This window comes from Lepidochelys kempii, chromosome 5 (genome assembly GCF_965140285.1).
Source record: "Lepidochelys kempii isolate rLepKem1 chromosome 5, rLepKem1.hap1, whole genome shotgun sequence".
In the NCBI taxonomy this organism is placed as follows: Eukaryota; Metazoa; Chordata; order Testudines; family Cheloniidae; genus Lepidochelys; species Lepidochelys kempii.
Genome location: NC_136384.1, coordinates 14263622 through 14283426, shown reverse-complemented (window position 1 = coordinate 14283426; position 19805 = coordinate 14263622).

The following is a 19805-nucleotide window of genomic DNA, read 5'->3' as shown; positions in this document are numbered from 1 at the left end:
CCAACCCTGATATTCTATGATTCTATGAATACAAAAATGGGTAAGTATAGTCCTCTTAAACAACTCGCACTAATTAAAGAATGTAGAACCAGTGCAATTGTAACTTGCGATTGGAGTATAACTTTGGTTGGAAAGAATCTGGTACACATCCTAAACAGAGGGTTTTCACAAAGCATCCGTCCCAGGAAAGGGACAGTGTGGGGAGAGGTCTGGTTACAGTCCTCCATGACCACTGGTTCTGAAGAACAGGATTTTGCTGTTGCTTTGCCTCGCCAGAGTGCGCTCAAAACAATCATCCCAGTTCTTGGAAGAATTCCAACACTTGCCCAAATGAGACTTTTCTTATTTGTTTATAAATATTTCTCTTAACATGGGGTTACCATAGAATTGTAGAAGAGGGACCTCAAGAGGTCATATATTCCTGTCCCCTGCATTCAGGGCCAGATTAATGCAGGGGCTTTAGGGGCTGCAGCCCCGGGCTAAGGGGGGCCATGGCATGCAGGCAGGCATGCCGTGGCCCCATGCCACTCCCAAAAGCGGCTGGCTGCTGGCATATCTCTACAGCCCCTGGTAGGGGGAGGGAGGGAGGTGGCTCCATATGCTTCCCCCATCCCCAGCACTGTTCCCGCAGCTCCCATTGGCTGGGAACTGGCCAGTGGGAGCTGCAGGGGTGGCACTTACAGGCGGGCATGGGCAGCACACGGAGACATGCAGTTCCCCTCCCCCCAGGGGTACGCAGAGACGTGCCAGCAGCCAACCGCTTCCGGGAGCAGTGTGGGGCCACATGTGGTAAGCGCCTCCCAGCCGGAGCCTGCACCTCACGCCCCCGCCTGCACCCCAACCCTCTGCCCTAGGTCAGAATCGTCTCTTGTACCAAACTCCCTCCATAGACCCTGCACCCTCTCCTACCTCCCAACCCCCTTCCCCAGCCTGGAGCCCCCTCCTGCACCCAAACTCCCTCACAGAAAGAAACTAATATAACAGCTGTTCTAAGGTAAGAAGTAGGCTATTTTGAATTAACGTAACTATATTCTACATGTTTTAAATACTGAACTGTAACCACGGAACGGCTGTGTTAATTATAAGGCAAGTTTGGTATAGCGTTAATAGCCTCGATGCCATAATTGTGATCATTTTGTTTTAAATTAGGAAAAAGAATTCATTTATACAGGGGCCCCACAAAATCTTTACACGGTTAATCCAGCCCTTTATAGAGTTAATCCAGCCCTGCCTGCACTCAAGGCAGGACTATGTAATAACTAGACCATTCCTTACAGATGTTTGTCTTAAACCTTAGACCATTCCTTACAGAGATTTGTTCTTAAAAACCTCCAGTGATGGAGATTCCACAACCTCCCTAGGCAATTTGTTCCAGTGCTTAACTACCCTGACAGTTAGGAAGTTTGTCCTCAGTCCAACCTAAAACGCCCTTGCTGCAGTTTAAGCCCATTGCTTCTTGTCCTATCCTCAAAGGTTAACAAGAACATTTTTTCTCTCTACTCCTTGTATGTACTTGAATACTGTTATGTCCCCTCTGTCTTCTCTTTTCCAGACTAAACATACCCAGTTTTTGCAATCTTCCTTCATAGGTCAGGTTTTCTAGACCTTTAATCATTTTTGTTGCTGTCCTCTGGACTTTCTCCAATTTGTCCACATATTTCCTGAAATGTGGCATAGAGTATTCCAGTTGACGGCTAATCAGCATGGAATAGAGCAGAAGAATTACTTCTCGTGTCTTGCTTACAACACTCCTGCTAATACATCCCAGAATGTTTGTATTTTTTTGCAACAGTGTTACATTGTTGACTCCTATATTTAGCTTGTGATCCACTATGACCCCCAGATCCCTTTCCGCAATACTCCTTCCTAGGCAGTCATTTCCCATTTTGTATGTGTGCAACTGATTGTTCCTTCCTAAGTGAAGTACTTTGCATTTGTCCTTATTGAATTTCATCCTGTTTTTACTTCAGACCATTTCTCCCGTTTTGTCGAGATCATTTTGAATTTTAATCCTATTCTCCAAAGCACTCGCAACCCCTCCCAGCTTGGTACTGTCTGCAAACTTTGTAAGTGTCCTCTCTGTACCAGAGGTACTCGACCTTTTCCTTTCTGAGCCCACCTTCCCCAACATGCTATAAAAACTCCAGGGCCCAGCAGGGGTGTGTGTTGTGTGTGGGACAGGAAGGGGGGGCAGATGGGACTCGGAGCTCCAGCCACCGGGCAGGTGGGCAGTCCCCTCAGACATAGGTGTAGTTTGATTTCTATTTTGGGGGATGGGGCCCAGGGAGGGAGCACTATCTCCATCCCCTGACTCATCTCGGCAGCCCACCCAGCCTGTCTGGGTTGTTGGGGGAGGGGTGCAACCAAAAATTCCAGTAGCTGGCAGCCTGGTACCCTTGGGGGTTTACCCAGCCTTCGCAGGCCGTCCGGTCAGTGTCGGGGCCTCGGAAGCTGTTGGCCTCGGCATCCTGCCCTCCTCTTGAGGTAGAGGCCCTAGAAAGGAGGACCCCCCAGGCCAAGGAGGACTCAGGGGAATAGCTGGCTGGACCACCGGGGCACATGGCAGATCCCACTGCACCAGCTTCTTCCGCCTCGTTGCCAGATGAAGCTATTACGGATCCCCCTCATCCAGTTCCACAAGATGATGCTAAGGCTCATCAGGAGCTATTGAAGAGGGTCGCCTCCAACCTGGGGCTCCAGGCTGAGGAACTAGAGGAGCCATCGGACTCCCTGTTCGATGTCCTTTGCTCCACAACATCTGCTAGGGTGGCTTTGCCCTACATGAAGGGGTAACAAATTACTAATGCTGTCAAGGTTCCTCCCCCACTCTGAACTCTAGGGTACAGATGTGGGGACCTGCATGAAAAACCTCCTAAGCTTATCTTTACCAGCTTAGGTCAAAACTTCCCCAAGGTACAAAATATTCCACCCTTTGTCCTTGGATTGGCCGCTACCACCACCAAACTAATACTGGTTACTGGGGAAGAGCTGTTTGGACACGTCTTTCCCCACAAAATACTTCCCAAAACCTTGCACCCCACTTCCTGGACAAGGTTTGGTAAAAAGCCTCACCAATTTGCCTAGGTGACTACAGACCCAGACCCTTGGATCTTAAGAACAATGAACAATCCTCCCAACACTTGCACCCCCCCTTTCCTGGGAAATGTTGGCTAAAAAGCCTCACCAATTTGCATAGGTGACCACAGACCCAAATCCTTGGATCTGAGAACAATGAAAAAGCATTCAGTTTTCTTACAAGAAGACTTTTAATAAAAATAGAAGTAAATAGAAATAAAGAAATCCCCCCTGTAAAATCAGGATGGTAGATACCTTACAGGGTAATTAGTTTCAAAACATAGAGAACCCCTCTAGGCAAACCCTTAAGTTACAAAAAAGATACACAGACAGAAATAGTTATTCTATTCAGCACAGTTCTTTTCTCAGCCATTTAAAGAAATCATAATCTAGCTAGGTACGTGTTAGATTATGATTTCTTTAAATGGCTGAGAAAAGAACTGTGCTGAATAGAATAACTATTTCTGTCTGTGTATCTTTTTTGTAACTTAAGGTTTTGCCTAGAGGGGTTCTCTATGTTTTGAATCTAAGACTCCATTCCTGGTCTATCCCCAGTAAAGACAGAATATAGACAGACACACAGACCCTTTGTTTCTCTCCCTCCTCCCAGCTTTTGAAAGTATCTTGTCTCCTCATTGGTCATTTTGGTCAGGTGCCAGCGAGGTTACCTTTAGCTTCTTAACCCTTTACAGGTGAGAGGAGCTTTCCCCTGGCCAGGAGGGATTTCAAAGGGGTTTACCCTTCCCTTTATGACAAATGCCCATGGCAACACCCCCCCTTCCTACCCTCCATTTCAAAAAGGGCTGAGCGCGAATACTTTGTGCCAGCTAAAGGACACGAGTACCTGTACACTCACCCGGTTCCAAACTCCCTCGCAGTTGAGGCTGTTAATCAGTCAACCCAGGCTATACCCAAAAATAGACTCAAAGAGACTGGATCTGTTTGAGCGAAAAATTTATTAGTCTTCCAGCCTTCAGTTGAGAGTGGCCAACCACCAAGCCCTCCTCAGCCACTACGACTATAACGCGTGGCAGGCCATGGCCAAGTTCGAGGCTTCGCTTTCCGAAGGGTCCAGGAAGGAATTCTGGGTGATCCTAGAGGAGGGCGCGGCTGCAGTCAGAGCAGATCCTCCTGGCAGCTGCAGACGCGGTAGATTCCACGGCTCGCACCATGGCCTCTGCCATCTCCATGCGACGGGGCACCCTGGCTGCTCCTCTCTGGCCTGTCAACTGAAGCTCAGCAGTAGATGCAGGACCTCCCCTTCGACAGCCAGGCCCTGTTTGCAGGGCACGTGGATGGTAAGTTGCATGGACTATAAAAAATTTCCCGCACGACCGTGAAAACTCTAGGGCTGTAAGTTGCTTTTCCATTGGCTCATGTAACAAAAAGATGGGGGTCATCCCACTGAACAGTAACTTTCGGGGAAAAACAGGAAATGGTTTGTATTTTTAAAGGCGCTTTCCCAAGTACCAAAGGCCACCCCGATTCTCCTAACGCACAGGGATTTTCAGGAAACAATTCCATACGACAAGTCTCAAAAGAGAGTTAGGTTGTACTTCATTTACTTATTGTGGACCTGGCCAACCGCTCTTGCTATTTAAATTAGATTTCATTTGAAGAAAAAATGGTGGTAGCCCCAGGCCATGAAAATTTGGAATCAAGAAATATTTTTACAAAAGGAAAAACAGTGTGCAATTTGCAATGCAAAAGCTAATGAAATCCATATTCCATGGAGCATGTTCACTGTAATTTTATGAACATGAAAGGAAATGTTCAGAAGTAAGTTAATACTCACTGACAGAGGAAGATTCTCTCTCTGCCACTGTGGTACAACCTGAACAATGCACTGTTTGATGCTGTTGGCTAGGAACTGATATTTTATGTCAAACAATATTTTGTTTGTATTATTTAAAGCAGTTCATTCCAGCACTCAAAGGCTAGATCCTGAGCTGGGGAAAAATTTGCATGGCTCGACCAAAGTCAATGAAGCTGCACCAATTTGCACCAGCTGAGGATCTGGCCCAAAGTGTTCATAGGATTTTTTTTTTCCCCTAACAAATGTAAATTTAGTTAGTCTAATGCAGTACTGCTTCTCATTGCATGTGGAAGGCTAAAGTAAATACGCCAAAGGTTTCCTGGGAAATTTAGTACACTGCAGAATGATGAAGCCTTGAAATGTACAAGCGTTATCAGTGCAGTGTTATGGATGGGAGAAGCCGTCAAACACAGCTAAATGCTAGTCAGGAGAGGTGATTTTAAAAATTCTTGTCAGCTGGGACAAAGTTGTGTCTAGGCTTTCAATGGCCTTGACGAGCAGCCACAGCCTGCAGTGAAATTTACATGTGGCAATACCGCATAAAAATGTACCCGCTCCGATGGCAGTAAATTAAAGGAACAGGTTTGATCGTAAACCTCCTGGAAAAGAGGAGGCTATCAAAGCAGGCAGGATAATTAGCATAATTACATCACAGCAAATGCAAAGGAGATCATATTAAGGGATATTGTATTGCAGGAGCTCTGCTTCAACTGGTAGTACATGTTGAACGAAGGGCTAATAGACTGCTTCAGGGAACAGAGCAGTAAAATCTTGTTATGAATTTGTTTATCAAGAATGCAGAGATAGGAAGGAACAATGAGGGCAGTTAACGGGCTGAATTATTGCTTTTTTAACCTTGCTTTCCCCTGATATTCTTTTCTCAGTGCCCCAGCACCCTGTTTGATTGGGAGCAAAGGAACAGCAAGAGCCAAGAGTAGACTATAGGGCCCAGCAGCAATTTATACACCAGAAACTAGGAATCTGCTTATATCGATGCATCTCTCCTGCGGTCTTCCCTTGATCTCCTTACCGTTATTTATGCTGCTACCTTAATATTAATGATTTCAGCTGTCTCTCAGCTACCCTCTTGTGTGTAGAAAGCCAATTACACCAGCTTACATTCCCCTCCCCTGTTCTGCTTTAGTTCATTGTCTCTCTGGGCTGAGCGCTGCTTATCTCATATGATGTACTGAGAAGGGTCAAACAAGGTCAGATGGGAGAACTCCAAAGCGAATGAAAGAAATTTAGTTGGTGATTCACTGTTCCCTTGGAGTCACTATTGAGCGTGGGATGTTTTGCTGGTAGGAGGTGCTCTCTTTCTGATGAGATGTGGAACCAAGGCCTTTACAACATGAGGTTGTTCAAAATCTACTTGCAGAAAGTGAAGATGGTTATCTTATGTCCTGACCAGTTTTGTATAATTATGCCATTCTGTCTAACTTAAAAAAAACAACCGAACAAAAAACACCCTCTTGGAGTATTAAGTAGATAGATTTTCCTTCACTTCCTGTCACAGCTGCTGCATTCCATCCCACAGGTGGCTGCATTTTGATGGTAGGTAAAGTGAAATGTCTAGATGAGTAAACCACTAGGTGTCCTAGGGATGCTATACAAACATATAACAAATGATAGGTCTTGCCCCCAAAGAGCTTAGTTCTTAACCCCTTCTGTCCTATGTTCATAAATCTCACCATATCTTAAACTTGCTTTGTTCATGTGAAAGCAAACCCAGAGCCCAAGTCCAAGAAATCCACCTCTCATTCATGAGAGGGCTAAAATCAACAGAAATGGAAAAACTGATGGGAATTTTAAAAAATAAAATTCTGCAGCTTTCAGATGAGTGATATGAAACAGCCACACGGTGGCAGCAGACAATAAGGAATGAAAAGTTCCTGGGTTGGCTTTACAATGGAGTGACACAACGCTAGGGCACAAGAAGGTCAGTGGTCACATACACATCTACAATTTTCTTAAATAAAAATAATCTCGAGCCCATAACTTTTACTTTTACTTCTTTCTTGCCTGAAAAGTAAATGGATTTCATGTACTGGTTGAGTTCACCACCAGCAGAGGAAACTCCACACACATGCTTTCCCTCTGCCACTAGAGAGAAGTAGCTTATTCAGACTATGGCCGGTAGGAATCACTGACTGGCAGGCTTTCTCCATATTTTCAGATCTCTCGACAAATTTGTGTCCATCTCAAGGGCTTCACGGTTGTTTCTGCATTCCACAGGGACTATTCAGAACTTCCTGGTGGCAGCGTGGATAGAACTCTGGCTCCTCCTGCTCCAAGAGCATAGGCCCCAGGCTCTTGAGTTAACAGACTCTCTAATAGAGCACAGTAATGTGGGATCTGTGGCCCACAGAGCAGTTCTGATTCCATCCAGCGGAAGGCAGGTGGGGCACATACTCATCAGTCCAGTACAATGCAGTGAACATAGCAAGGGTGACTTGAGTCTAGATCACATTCTAGGACTCATTGGGTTGCGTTTGGCCCATGTGGTATAAACTGGGCTCCCCTGTTTTTAATGCCTTTTTGTGAGAGACTGAACAAGCTCAGTCTGTTTAGTTGATCAAAAAGACATAGAGGTGACTTGATTAGTATCTTAGAACAGTGTTTCTCAACCTTTTTGATACCAGGGACCAGTTTGCTGCCTTCCTAAACCGTGTCAGGGAGATCTCAGGGACTGGCACTAGTCCACGGACTGATCATTGAGAAACACTGTATCTTCGAACACATAATTGAGAGAAAATACTAGGTACTAAAGGGCTTTTTAATCTAGCAGAGAAAGGCATAACAAGGACCAACAGCTGGAAGTTAAAACTAGATCAAAAGAGTTCCTTGCACATAACCTTACAGACAAAATCTTCAAAGACAAGGTTGTCTGCACAGGAAAGGTCAGATACACATTTTGTAGAGTTCTTAGCCCAAATTCCATCTCCTAAATTATTCTGTAGTGTGTGAGCTGGTTGCTACCCTCTGCACCAGAAGTGGCCCCGTCCCAGTGGTGGATTACATGTATATTTTGCTTTGAGGTCAAAAGTGCTGTAAGTGTAAATTATGTATTATTTATTGTCCTAGTGGAGCTTTCAGGACTGCCTGGTAGTCCTGAAAGTTACCTAGGCATGAATGAGGACCTATTATGTAAAAGGGAATTGATGCAAGAGGGGGAATGGTCTAGTGGTTAGTCAGACAAGCTGGGTTCTCTCCTGACTATGATGCAAGCTTTCTGTATGGGCTTGGGCAAGTCACTGTGCCTCAGTTTCCCCCTCTGTATAATAAGGTCGATCTGCTTCTCTAGATGAAAGGTGCTATGTAAGTGGAAAGTCTTGTTAATGTTGTTGCTTGTACCCCAGCTCCACGCTTTTATGTATGTCTACACTGCACACTAAGCCTGTTTACAGCATTTTGAAGATTTGAACAGGAGTACAATAGCCCTGTTTCAGGTAGTGGTTCTAGTTGGCCCCTCCATAGTTCTTTTGGGCCATTGGGAAATGCTTAAAAAGGAAAATGAGTGGTGGGGGTGGGTGGGTGAGAGAGAAGGGGGGAAACAATCTAACTACAACAAAGATATATGCTAGGATAGAAAGCAGCAACGGATCTGATAGTGGTGGCAGATAAGGGGAGTTCAAGTAGCACTGAAGATTCTTTCCACTAGATCCAAACAGTGCCTGAAGCTGGATCAGTATCTTCCAGAGGAAAGGATCCTCTTGCTGCTGCTTCACGTTTACCTTGAAGACGTGACCTTCTTAATTCTCTTTTTAATATTTGCTTATTGTAAGTGGCACCAATAGCCAGTTGCATGATCTGAATCAATGCTGATGGGAAAGTTGAAATCTCTAACAGCTGGGCCATGTTAAACCTTTCAGAAATAAGGGGGCAAGCAGGCCCTTTCATATGACTGTCTGAGCCTAGAAAGGCCCCATCACTCGAGGCAAGCTGTGCTATCTTGTGGTGGCTCTTTACGTAGTTCCAAACAATGCCATTAGGTGGTGGTCACTCCATTCTAGGAAGGGTACCGCTCCCTTGTTTGTATTTGTGACAGCAGCCTTATCCTACATGGTGTTTAGTGCATGATGGAAATAAACTGTCTTTTGTAATAATATGATTGGATTGTGGGGGACAGAGAGAAAATAATGACAGCTAGTGCCATAAAGGGCTTAGTCTGAAGCAGTTCCAGCAAGAAGAGCGGGTAATGAAAATCTACAATATCCATCCCCTCCTTCCACGTACAGCAGATGTTTCAGAGCATAAAAGCAGTTCTTCTCTTTGACAGACATCCAATCTCTGATTAGCCCATGTTTAAGCGTGGCACCATTCTGAATGCTCCCAAGGATTGTTACAGCGCTGTTCCTCCTAATTCCCTTCTTAATCATACAGGGCTAGGCTGCACAAGCCTTCCTCAGGTAGATGACGGCTTCCTCAGAGGAGTAATCCCTGATTTCCAGGGCTGGCTCGAGGTTTTTTGCTGCCCCAAGCTGAGATGGGGCTGGGGCTCGCAGGCAGCGCGGGAAGCGGAGGGAGTGATGTCACCTTCTCCCAGTGCCTGCAGGGGCCTTCCTCCCCCTGCCCACCCCTGGCCACACAGAGAAGCCATGCTGTACTTGCCCTCTCCTCCCCAGGGGCCTGGCAGCTCAGCATCCCAGGGCTGGGGCTTCCCCTTCCTGCCGCAGCTGGGGGTGCGGAGCCCTCGCCCCGTCTAAGTGGCGCAGCTCTGAGAGTGCAACTGCCCCAGGATAAAAAAAAAGGGGTGGCCGGAACGCCGCCCCTGCAAATGTGCCACCCCAAGCACGTGCTTGCTTTGCTGGTGCCTAGAGCCGGCCCTGCTGATCTCAATAGCATGGCTCCTGAGAGTAAGCGCTAACCAACTCTGATAAGAGTGCCACAATCTAGCCTAGAGCGTTGCCATAAGAAGAACTAAAATCTTTAAGGAGAAAGAACTTTCCACTGTTCTCCAGTGCTTCCGGAATATTTCCATATGGAATTTCAGCTCGCTTGTCATGGATCATTAATTTGTTACTCAGCACCCTAAAGTGTGCTCGGCCCTGTACAAACAGACAAATACAATGGTGACGGGTGGGAAAGAATAGACTAAACAGGGGTGGGAGCATTTACAAGCTAGAAATATAAAAACTTCCTGTGCTCGGAGTGCTGTTTGACCTTCACCCGACGCAGGCAGCAAATGGTGTGACTTTTACACCCGGCCTATGTGTGTCAGAACTAGGGAACTAAGCTTCCCAGACTCAAAATCTATCTTCAGCAATGTGTGAGAGATTTTTTCTTGGCACAGGCCTGAGTCTGCCACTTTTGCTTGTGTGGAGTAGTCTCTAACTCTGAGTTTAGCCGGGCTACTTACAGATTAAGGTGCTACTCACTAGGAATAAGGTGGCAGAATCATGCCTTAAATATTAGCTGTTTGAGTGGAAAGTGACAAAGTTTCATAGTCTCCGCAAACCCCCACAAAATGAGGGCACACAAATTGGACCATAAATGGTGGTCAAGTATTGTGTGTACGGATATGTACACCCAGAAATTTAGCTGTCACATTTTTGGGAGCAGTATAGTTGTAGCTGTGTCTCTAATATTTTTGGGAGTCTCTCTGAAAACTGTAGAGGCAGCATAGATGGTCCAGTGGTTACAGTGCTAACCTGGGACTTGAGAGATCTTGGTTTGTTCCTGCTCTGCCACAAACTTCCTGTATGACCTTGGGAAAGTCACTTAGTCTCCCTGTTCCTCAGTTCCCTGTCTGTAAAATGGGGATAATAGCACTGCCCTGCCTCATATGTGTGCTGTGACAATAACATAAACACATTGAAATGTTATGAGGAGCTCAGATACAATGGTGATGGGAGATGGGGTAATGGACTGGGAGTCAGGAATTCCTGAGATCTGCTGCTAACATGCTGTTTGATGCTGGGCAAGTAATTTAGGCCAAAGAAAGAGAGAGACATGTCAACACTGAAACTTGGTTGCCGAAAGTGAGACATCTAAATCCAGATTGAGGCAGTTAATTGAAAGTGGTACAGAGCATCAACAATTTCCATTGATTGCTGACATCAGGCCACTTCTATTTCAGGGTCTAAGGTAGTGGAGGTAGGTGCCTTATTTCAGACATACAAGTTGACCTTAACTTCTCCCTCCCTCACATTCCCCATCTGCAGCCAGAGATGACCATTCTTACCTAGTCCATAGGGGTGTTGGGAGCCCAATTCTTAATGTTGGAAAAGTCCTTTGAGAGTCTTGTATGAAAGATGGATTAGAGGATTGATGTATTCACAGTAACGTTAGAAAGTGCCAATCTTTATTGGGACTTTTATTTACTTTTGTTTTGTTTCAATGCATAGTAAGTAATGGTGCACGAGGATCAATTCAACACAATGGATGAAATCTTGGCCCTAGTGAAGTCAATAGCAAAAGTCCCATTGATCTCAAAGGGGATGGGATTTCACTCAGTGCGAAACTCAAGGGAAACATCCCTTCATCCAAATTATTCATTAATTCTTTCTTTAATCCAGGGTGAAATGATTAAAAATAAAAAGGAGACAGTGGTTTTGGGGTGAGGGGAGACACTGTTCACACAGAGCAAAATATAGGGCCAAATTCTGCTCAGAATTACGCTAGGGTAAATTGAGAGCAAATCCACTGCTGTTGATGGAGTTGCTCTTGGTTTACATTGGCATATTTAACTGCATTGTCCTAGGCGTTTATATGGCTTTGTACATCAGTATAAATAGTCGACTTTTGTCCAAAATGCTAGCCTATTGTTTTTCCAATGACATAGATCTGCGTTGCATTTTAAAGGCAATCTAGTAAGAACAGATGGCTTGGGATTGCAGATTTCAGTTTCTATTATTCATTTTCATTCCTTTTTTGGGCTACTTTAAAGCCCCATAACTTTCTAGAGAGAGCATTTTGTGTAGGGTTATTGGAATTGTGACTGTATAAAGCTGAGCAGAAATAGTTTTACTTTAGCAGTAAAATAAATGCAAAATGTTACAAAAAAGACCCCAAACCCTATATGCTTTAAAAAATAGTTTATTATTTGCATCCTTTGTTTCCACATTGTAAGCAAACACATAAGTGCTGTCTATCCTCCTCCTGCTACACATGGCCAGTGGGTAAACCATGGGTGTATGTACAGGAAGAGCAATCTGAGCTGTAATTTTCAGAGGATAAGAATCCAATTGGAAGTTCCTCTAAAGGAACTTTGCCATTTTCTGTCTTTCACTCTTTTCATTTTTGAAAATTTCTTTCTGAAACATTACCATTAATGCCATTTCACCGCTGGTTCTTAGTTTTAAAATCTGAAAACAAATAAACAAAAACACTTAAGGGCTGTAAAACCTCAAACTTCTGTCTCAAACCAACCTCTGGGCTGAGGAATAAATGTCACACTATGGGCAGATTTACAACATAATTGACCATTAGGGGGTCTCTTGCTCTTTCCTTTGACGTAGAGCTGGTCAGAAATTTTTTGATGACTTGTTTTTTTTCCCTTGAAAAATGCTGATTCATCGAAACAACCTGTTTGTGAAACTAGGTTGGGTTCAATGAATTTCCTGATCAGAAGAAATGTCAAGAATGGTTCTTAAAATTCTCTCGTTTTGACATTTTTGATTCAAAATGCTGGTTTTCTGGTTCAAAACAACTTTTTCTGTCAAAATATAAGATGATTAGGCTGGGAATTTTTTTAAAAGGTCTGAATTAAAATAAAACACTGAAATTATTGAAACAAATTTTTTATTGACCCAAAATAAAACAAAAATAAGTTTTTTTGGTTCATTAATATTTTTGAGATTTTGACTTTTTGGCCCAATTTCAGGCAGGGGAAAAATGTCAAACTCTTGAATAGTCACAAGATGGGGAAAATGTTTCGTGCTCAGCTCACCTCTGAAGCATCTGCTAGCAGCAGGATCCTTGACTAGATGGATCCTTGATCTGATCTGGTTTGGCAATTCGTAGGGTCCTATAACTGTGTATAGATAAGACAATGAAAGAATGGGATAGTGGAGAGACATAAGAAAGGAAGAGGGATATTAGAGATGCTCTCTAAGGCAGGGGTGGGCAAATTGCTGGATCTGGCCCGTGAGCTGCACCACATGGCTCAGTCCTGCTTTGGTGGGGGGCGCAGGGTCGGGGCCTCACCATGCAGCTTGGCCCTGCTCTGGCCGGGGTGCAGAGTCAGGGGCCACACCACGTGGCTCCCAGAAGCCGCGGCATGGCCCTACTCCAGATCCTACATGCTCCAATGGGAGCTACATGGGCGGCACCTGCAGATGGGGCAGTATGCAGAGCCACCTGGCCGCACTGCTGCGTAGGAGCCGGAGAAGGGACATGCCACTACTTCCGGGAGTTGCTTAAGGTAAGCACCACTTGGAGCCTGCACCCCCTGAGACTCTTCCCATGTCCCAACCCCCTGTCCCACCCCTGATCCCCCACCGTTCTCAAAACCCCTCGATCCCAGCCCAGAGCACCCCCAAATTATACGCTGGGCATTGATTTCAGAGGGGATGTCTTGTGCATTTTAAATCAGGGCAGAGTTTAGACCATAGTCTGACCAATTTCTCCCAGGACACATCTGACCCCAGCAGGCTCAGATTAACCAATGTGCACTTACATATGGCACTTATCTCGGGGGGGACAATACCACACACAAAACCCAACACAGGGTATCATGGGGGGTGGTGGTCCCTGCCTGTACACAGTGACAGGGCCAGTGGGCTGAAGCGGAGAACCAGACCAGCCCTGCAGGACAGGAGCTTGTGTGAGGTGGGTTTGCTTTCCAGTACCCAGACTTGTGGTCTCCCACCCCCTTGGGGCAGGACCTGACACCCCCCTCTGCTGGGGGCCCCCACCCCGTGGGAGCAGGAAAGGCTAGGGGGGCAGGGGCAATTGCCATTGTGCACAGGGCTTCAAAATTCTCTAGTCCGGCGCTAGATGCCAGTGCCGATCTGAGGACTGGCTGGCTGGCTGGGAGTGATGTGATAAGCTGGTGAGGACCTTGGCTGGAAGGATAACCTTCTGCTGAAGTGAATATTCTGTAGTGCACATTGAGTTTCCTCATCGATGAAGGTACAAATCATCTTATCCGTTCAGGCTTTGACACTTGATGAACCAGGTTTTGCCTGCATCTGAATCTTAGCCCTGGATGAATGGTTTAAGACAAATGGAAAGTGTTCTGAATACCTGGCCCAACTGGATTCAATGGGAGGATCAGGCCCATTTAGTTTAACATTTTGGTACTCAGATATTTATTTGTAGCATAATGATGCTAAATTGTTGCATCTAGTTACCTGCTCAGACACAATAGGACAGGAGTAATCAATTTTTTTTGTCAAATTTCTTGATCATGGTATTGTCAAGGTTCAGACTCCAGTGAAAATAATACAAAACCAATAACAATACTGATAAGTAAATAAAATGTTACGGTCCGTTCAAAAGCATCTGGCCGTCCGGCTTTGGCCCGCGGTCGGCCTATTCGCTATCCCTGTGGTAGGAGAATTTGAATAGTGCCCCAAACACCCAGTATTAACAATAACTTTGGAGCAGAGATGGTCTTTTTACTCTGTTTTTACAGCACCTTCCACACTGGGGTCCTGGTCCGTGACTCCAATCATTTACCAAACTCAATGGTAAAACTTGCTTTGGTTTTTCATTGCTTATTAATGCAAATTTCTTGAAGGTGGGAGATATTTGTGAGGATTTAATTAATCTTTGGGAAATGAAATCATGTTTAGAATCCCAAAACGAGGCCTTGTCTAGAATCGAAATCACAGCTTGATTACAGAATCCAAAATGTTAATTGGACTAGAGTCCAAAAACTGGCCTTGACTCTGAATTCAGATGGATTAGAATCCAAGAACCGGACTAGGATGTCAATTCATGTAATGCTAGAATGCAAACCTCACGCTGGACTGCACTCTAAATCTGAGGCTTGGTTAGAGCCGAAATGATCAGTTACAGGCAAAATAATTCAGACTCCAGGTGAATTTAAAACCGAAAATGCTGGTTGTGATTATTGCTGCTAATATTCGCTTTAAAGACCACACAGAACTTTTGTCCAGGTAGCGTTCTGACATTTATCAGAATAATCTGACTGACTGAAAATGATATTCCTATTTATAAGTGCCTGCTCAGTGACCAAGTGATCAGAGCCACAGCACAGTAATGATTTTGTTTCTGATTAAATGTTGTTGACACAAATAAGTCTGAGCTCAAAGAACTTAGAAGTAAGGACCTTGAGGGCAATGTTGTTTGAAGACCAGAGAAAGTAGAACAAGCTGATTTAAAAGATAAGGTTATTCTGCATTCAAAACAAACCTTTAGCTAATAATACTAAATGGCAACAAAGGAGAACCTGGTCATTTACGGGTAATAAACTATTAATTAGAGCTTGGCCATAAACTATTCCCGACCTCTGAGTCAAGACAATAACCAATCTTGAATCCTTTGTTTCTGTTCTCATGACTCCAACATTTGACACTGTTGGATACAGGTGAGTTGAGTTCTTCTCTCCCTTCAGGAAAGGTGAAGCCTGGTAACTTGAGGATATTCACCAACTTAAAACTAATTAGTTTAAAATTAAATTTTCCACTCTGGCAGACCAAGCACAATAAGAGGGATCTTAAGACACAAGAGGCCTTTGGAAAGGAGGAGGGGGGTGAGGGGGAAATAAAAGAATCAGCATGCACTTCAGAGGTATGCTAGGACTAATTATCTATAGGCCAGATCCTCAGGTAGTTTATAATCCAGCTGATTCCAATGAAGAAATGCCTATTTATACCTGCTGAGGATCTGGCCCCTCTTTTTTTTTCTCCCCTCCTTACCTCTCTTAGTAAATGTCAGCCAAAGGAAAAATAACACTGCTGATCTTTCTGTTTGGTGTCATTCGCATGAAACGCACTGAGGCCAGCAACTCAGCTGTCTGCCTGCACCAAAAGAGAGCTCAAAGTTGCCTCTTCGTATTTTATGTATCTGGTTTTGGAACTTTCTTGATGAATGAATAAATTAGGAGAGGGTAAATCTACTACTAGATTTCAGCCTCAATCCACCTGCCCTTCATAACCCTCTGCCTCTCCACCTCCTTCCTTCCCCAGTCCCTTTCACCTCTGTTTTTCCTTTAACCCCTTCCTGGCTTTGCTTCTCTCCCACCCTTGCCCTGTATACACTTAATAGGTAGAATAAAATGAAATAGTAAAATAAATAACCATAGTGGTGCTAATAAAGATACTGTTCCTGGTCAGCTGAGCAGATGAGCCCTAGAGCGTGTGGTGGTGGTTGAATGTGAGAGGAACTGTAACTGTTCATGAGCAATAGTAGCCCTTCCCAAAGTACAGTATTGATTTAATGGATCATTAAACCAAGATAAATAATGCTGAAGTGTACATGAAAGCAACCAGGATTTAAACATAATTACCCAAGGAGACTTGGAGCTTGGTTCTCCTCTCATTTATGCTGGGGTACATCAGGAGTAATGCCCCTGAAGTGAATGGAGTTGCACGGATATAAAACCTGGGTGATCCTTGGACTCATTGTTCCACAGTACATCCTTTCTGTTTACTGGAATAATTCCGGGCCAGATTCTGAATGCTAAGGTGGAATAACTCCAGGGACATTACTAGAGTTACTCAACTTTACACTGATGTCAGTGAAATAAGTCTGTCACTCTGTTTTTAGTTTTACCGTTTTAGGAGCTGCTTTAAGGTCACTTATTTAAGATTTAGATGTCTGGGCTGAGTTTTGTATATTTCCATGCAGTCCTGGTTCTGTGTGGAGTTTGTACATTTCAAGATCTAAAAGGACCATTGTGATTTTCTAGTCAGACTATCTACATGACCCGGATTGTAGAATTTCAGCCAGGGATTCCTGGGTTGAGCCAAACTTAAGGACTTCAAGTGATGGAGACTCCATCACATCCTTTGGTAACTAGTTCCAATGGTTAATTAACCTCGCTGTTAAAAATTTGCACAAATTCTAGCCACAGTTGCAATTATGCAATGTAATTGAAATCTCTGTGGAATTGCAGGGCAGAATTTGCCCCTAAGACCCCAGAGGAGGACTTGAAAAATCTAATTAACCACCTTAAGAGATTTAATTCACCTAAGCTAACTGAAACTGCGTGAGTGAACTGGAGAGGAAGAATTCCAGACCTGCTTACCATACATTCATTAGCAGGGTATTAAGTTTTATGCCATCATAACAGAGTCCTTTAAGCTAATCATACCTTGAGGTTATGACACTGTTACCTAGCAACTTCTGAAAGTTCCTGGTATTACAAATTAAGCAGCCCCCTTCACTTGGAACAGCTAACCAAGACAGATACCTTTACCTGAGTTTGCAGAGAGTCTGAAACAATTGTTCTTAGATATGAACTGCTGCATTTGTATCGACACTTGTTAACTCAGATGCAAATGATGGTACTCTAAATGTCAACACTGATAACTCTTTCACTGTTTATCCAAGTGCATTTTTTTAAAAAAGGCAGTACTATAAAGATCCTGAACACTGCTGAAATGAAGAAACAAAGCACAAAGAGTGACTTGCACAGGAAGTTTGTGGCAGAGCAGAGAATTGACCCCAGGACCCTTCCCTGTGGCAGCCTCTCCTGTCCTGTGGGACTGGGTATGGCTCCCCACTCTGGGTGTTGTGACCCAGTGCCACATGCGCAGCGTCTGAGTGACAACTTTGTGATGAACGGGCAGCTGGGCCAAATTTGAGTGGTATTGCAAGTTGGTGCACAGGGTCGCTGCACTACTCCAGTTTGGCACCCTTGGTTTCGTTCTTTCTGTGGATGCAACTGAATCCATGAACTCGTGCTAAAGCTGCCTCTGATATTTAGGCACATATTTAAGGGACTGGGACCAAGCAGCAGATCCCACTGAAGTCAATTATCTCAACTTTTCAAAATGTGCTGGTGTCAACCGGGCTGATTTGAACAGATTTTTCACATTTAACTAGGAAATACAGCAATTGTATTATCCATTTCTTTATTTTATTGTATGGCTGGAAATTTGCAATGCTAATGTGAACCACCTGGACCTTGACTACCTCCCGTCTCCTCTTATAAAGTCAGTTGTTTGGACACCAGAGGGTCTCTCCCCACCCCCACAAGGGATGAGATGATTTTTTTCCCCCTGGACCTCAAGAGGGCAGCAGAGAAAAGCAAAGCTGACTTGGCTAGGAGCTCCTGTATGTGGTAGGAGCAGCTGTGTTTCAGTATCCAAACGCACTTCTCTGTTAGGAGGGTAATTTAGAGCAATTACACCGATTATTATTGCTTTTCTAATTAGTGCTTTTCCTACAGAATTAGCTGAGTGTTTATTAGGAGCCGCTTGTTGCCAATAGCTTAACTGCTTCAGCACCGGTTTCTATCAAACGTTAGTGGGTTTTTATTTTTTTCTGTGTGTAACGGTTTTTGTTATCTGGTTTCACATAAAAGCACCGATTAAATATTCATTTTGCTTTGTTACATATAGTATTAAATTTTTATGAGCTGCATGTTCTCCTTGAAGTCTTTCTTGGGGGAGATAGCCAGAATCCTTTTTGTTTGTTTGCTTGGGTAATAAGGTTCCTGCGGGTATCAACATTTGGGATTGCAAAGAGCCATTCTCAGGGACTGCTGAGTCTGCCTTAAACTCAGGCAGGTGGAATCACTGCCCCTCAGCGTACCCTCTTGTGTGTATGCTATGCTGCACAACGCTGTGAGATGAAGGTTGGTCCTCCATGTAAGGTGCTGGGTTGGGACTTGGAAGAATCTAGGTTCGATTCCCAGCTCTGCTACAGGCTTCCTGTGTGCCCTTGGGCAAGTTTTTTGATCTGTGTGCCTCAACAATTCTTCCTTTGTCTATTTCGATTGCAAGCTCTTCAGGGAAGGGATTCTCTTCCTTATGTGTGTGGACAGTGCCCAGCACAAGGGGACTCTGATCTTGGTTGGGGCAGTAAAATGTAAGACTAATAATAGCTACGACAATAAAGTACATGAAATCCCCCACTGCAGATCCTGGCACAATGTGGTGATTTAAAGAGCTTGGTTGTGATTCAGTTCCGTGGTGTATGAAAGTTGCACTCCCATGGGTAGCTTGCCTCCCCTCTGGCAGAATTTACCCTACCAGAGGGTTGTAATCCAATCTGTATTCCCTGGGCAGGGTGACCAGATAGCAAATGTGAAAAATCAAGATGGGGCTGGGAGGTAATAAGCATATAAGACAAAGCCCCGAATATCGGGACTTTCCCTATAAAATCAGGACATCTGGTCATCTTATCTCTGGGGCTTCTACTAAGGCCTTGCCTTTGCTAGGGTTTTACATCACTTAGCTAACTCAAGTTAAGAACACGCTTTTTTTTTTTTTTGTAGTGAAGACGAGGTCTAAGAGAGGACCGCTGCAGTTCTTCAGGGGGTTCCATAAGACCCCACTGGTGGAGGCTGCTGGGTGATGAACTGAAACCATGTATCTCCTAGTTGGCCTGGCTCTGTCCTCTCCCTGGCCAGCCGTGCCCATTTTGTGACTGTGAACAGCTGTAGGCCCCTAGGTGGAGTGGGAGTTGTTGGTGGCTTGCATCACCGCTACAGATTAACTCTGTTATGTTGGTTCTGCTGGAGGGATGGGACTTGCACAGACTCTGATTTTCTTGGCTGCAGTGGGTTCAGATCACTGCCTTCGTGTTAGCTCTCTGAGGTGTAATGGGGTAATGGTGACAGGATGGATGCGTTCAGATAGGCAAGCTAGATGCACAACTATATGGCTTCGAGACTCTTCCTGTTCAATAAGGTATATGTAAATCAACAAACCAATAAATTAGTTACCAGACTTTCCTCTGGGCCATCTGCCCCACCGTTCTCAGCTGGCAGTAGATCTGAATGAAGAACTGGAAAAAGCAACTTGCGGACTATTTCAAACTTTTGCAGTCATTT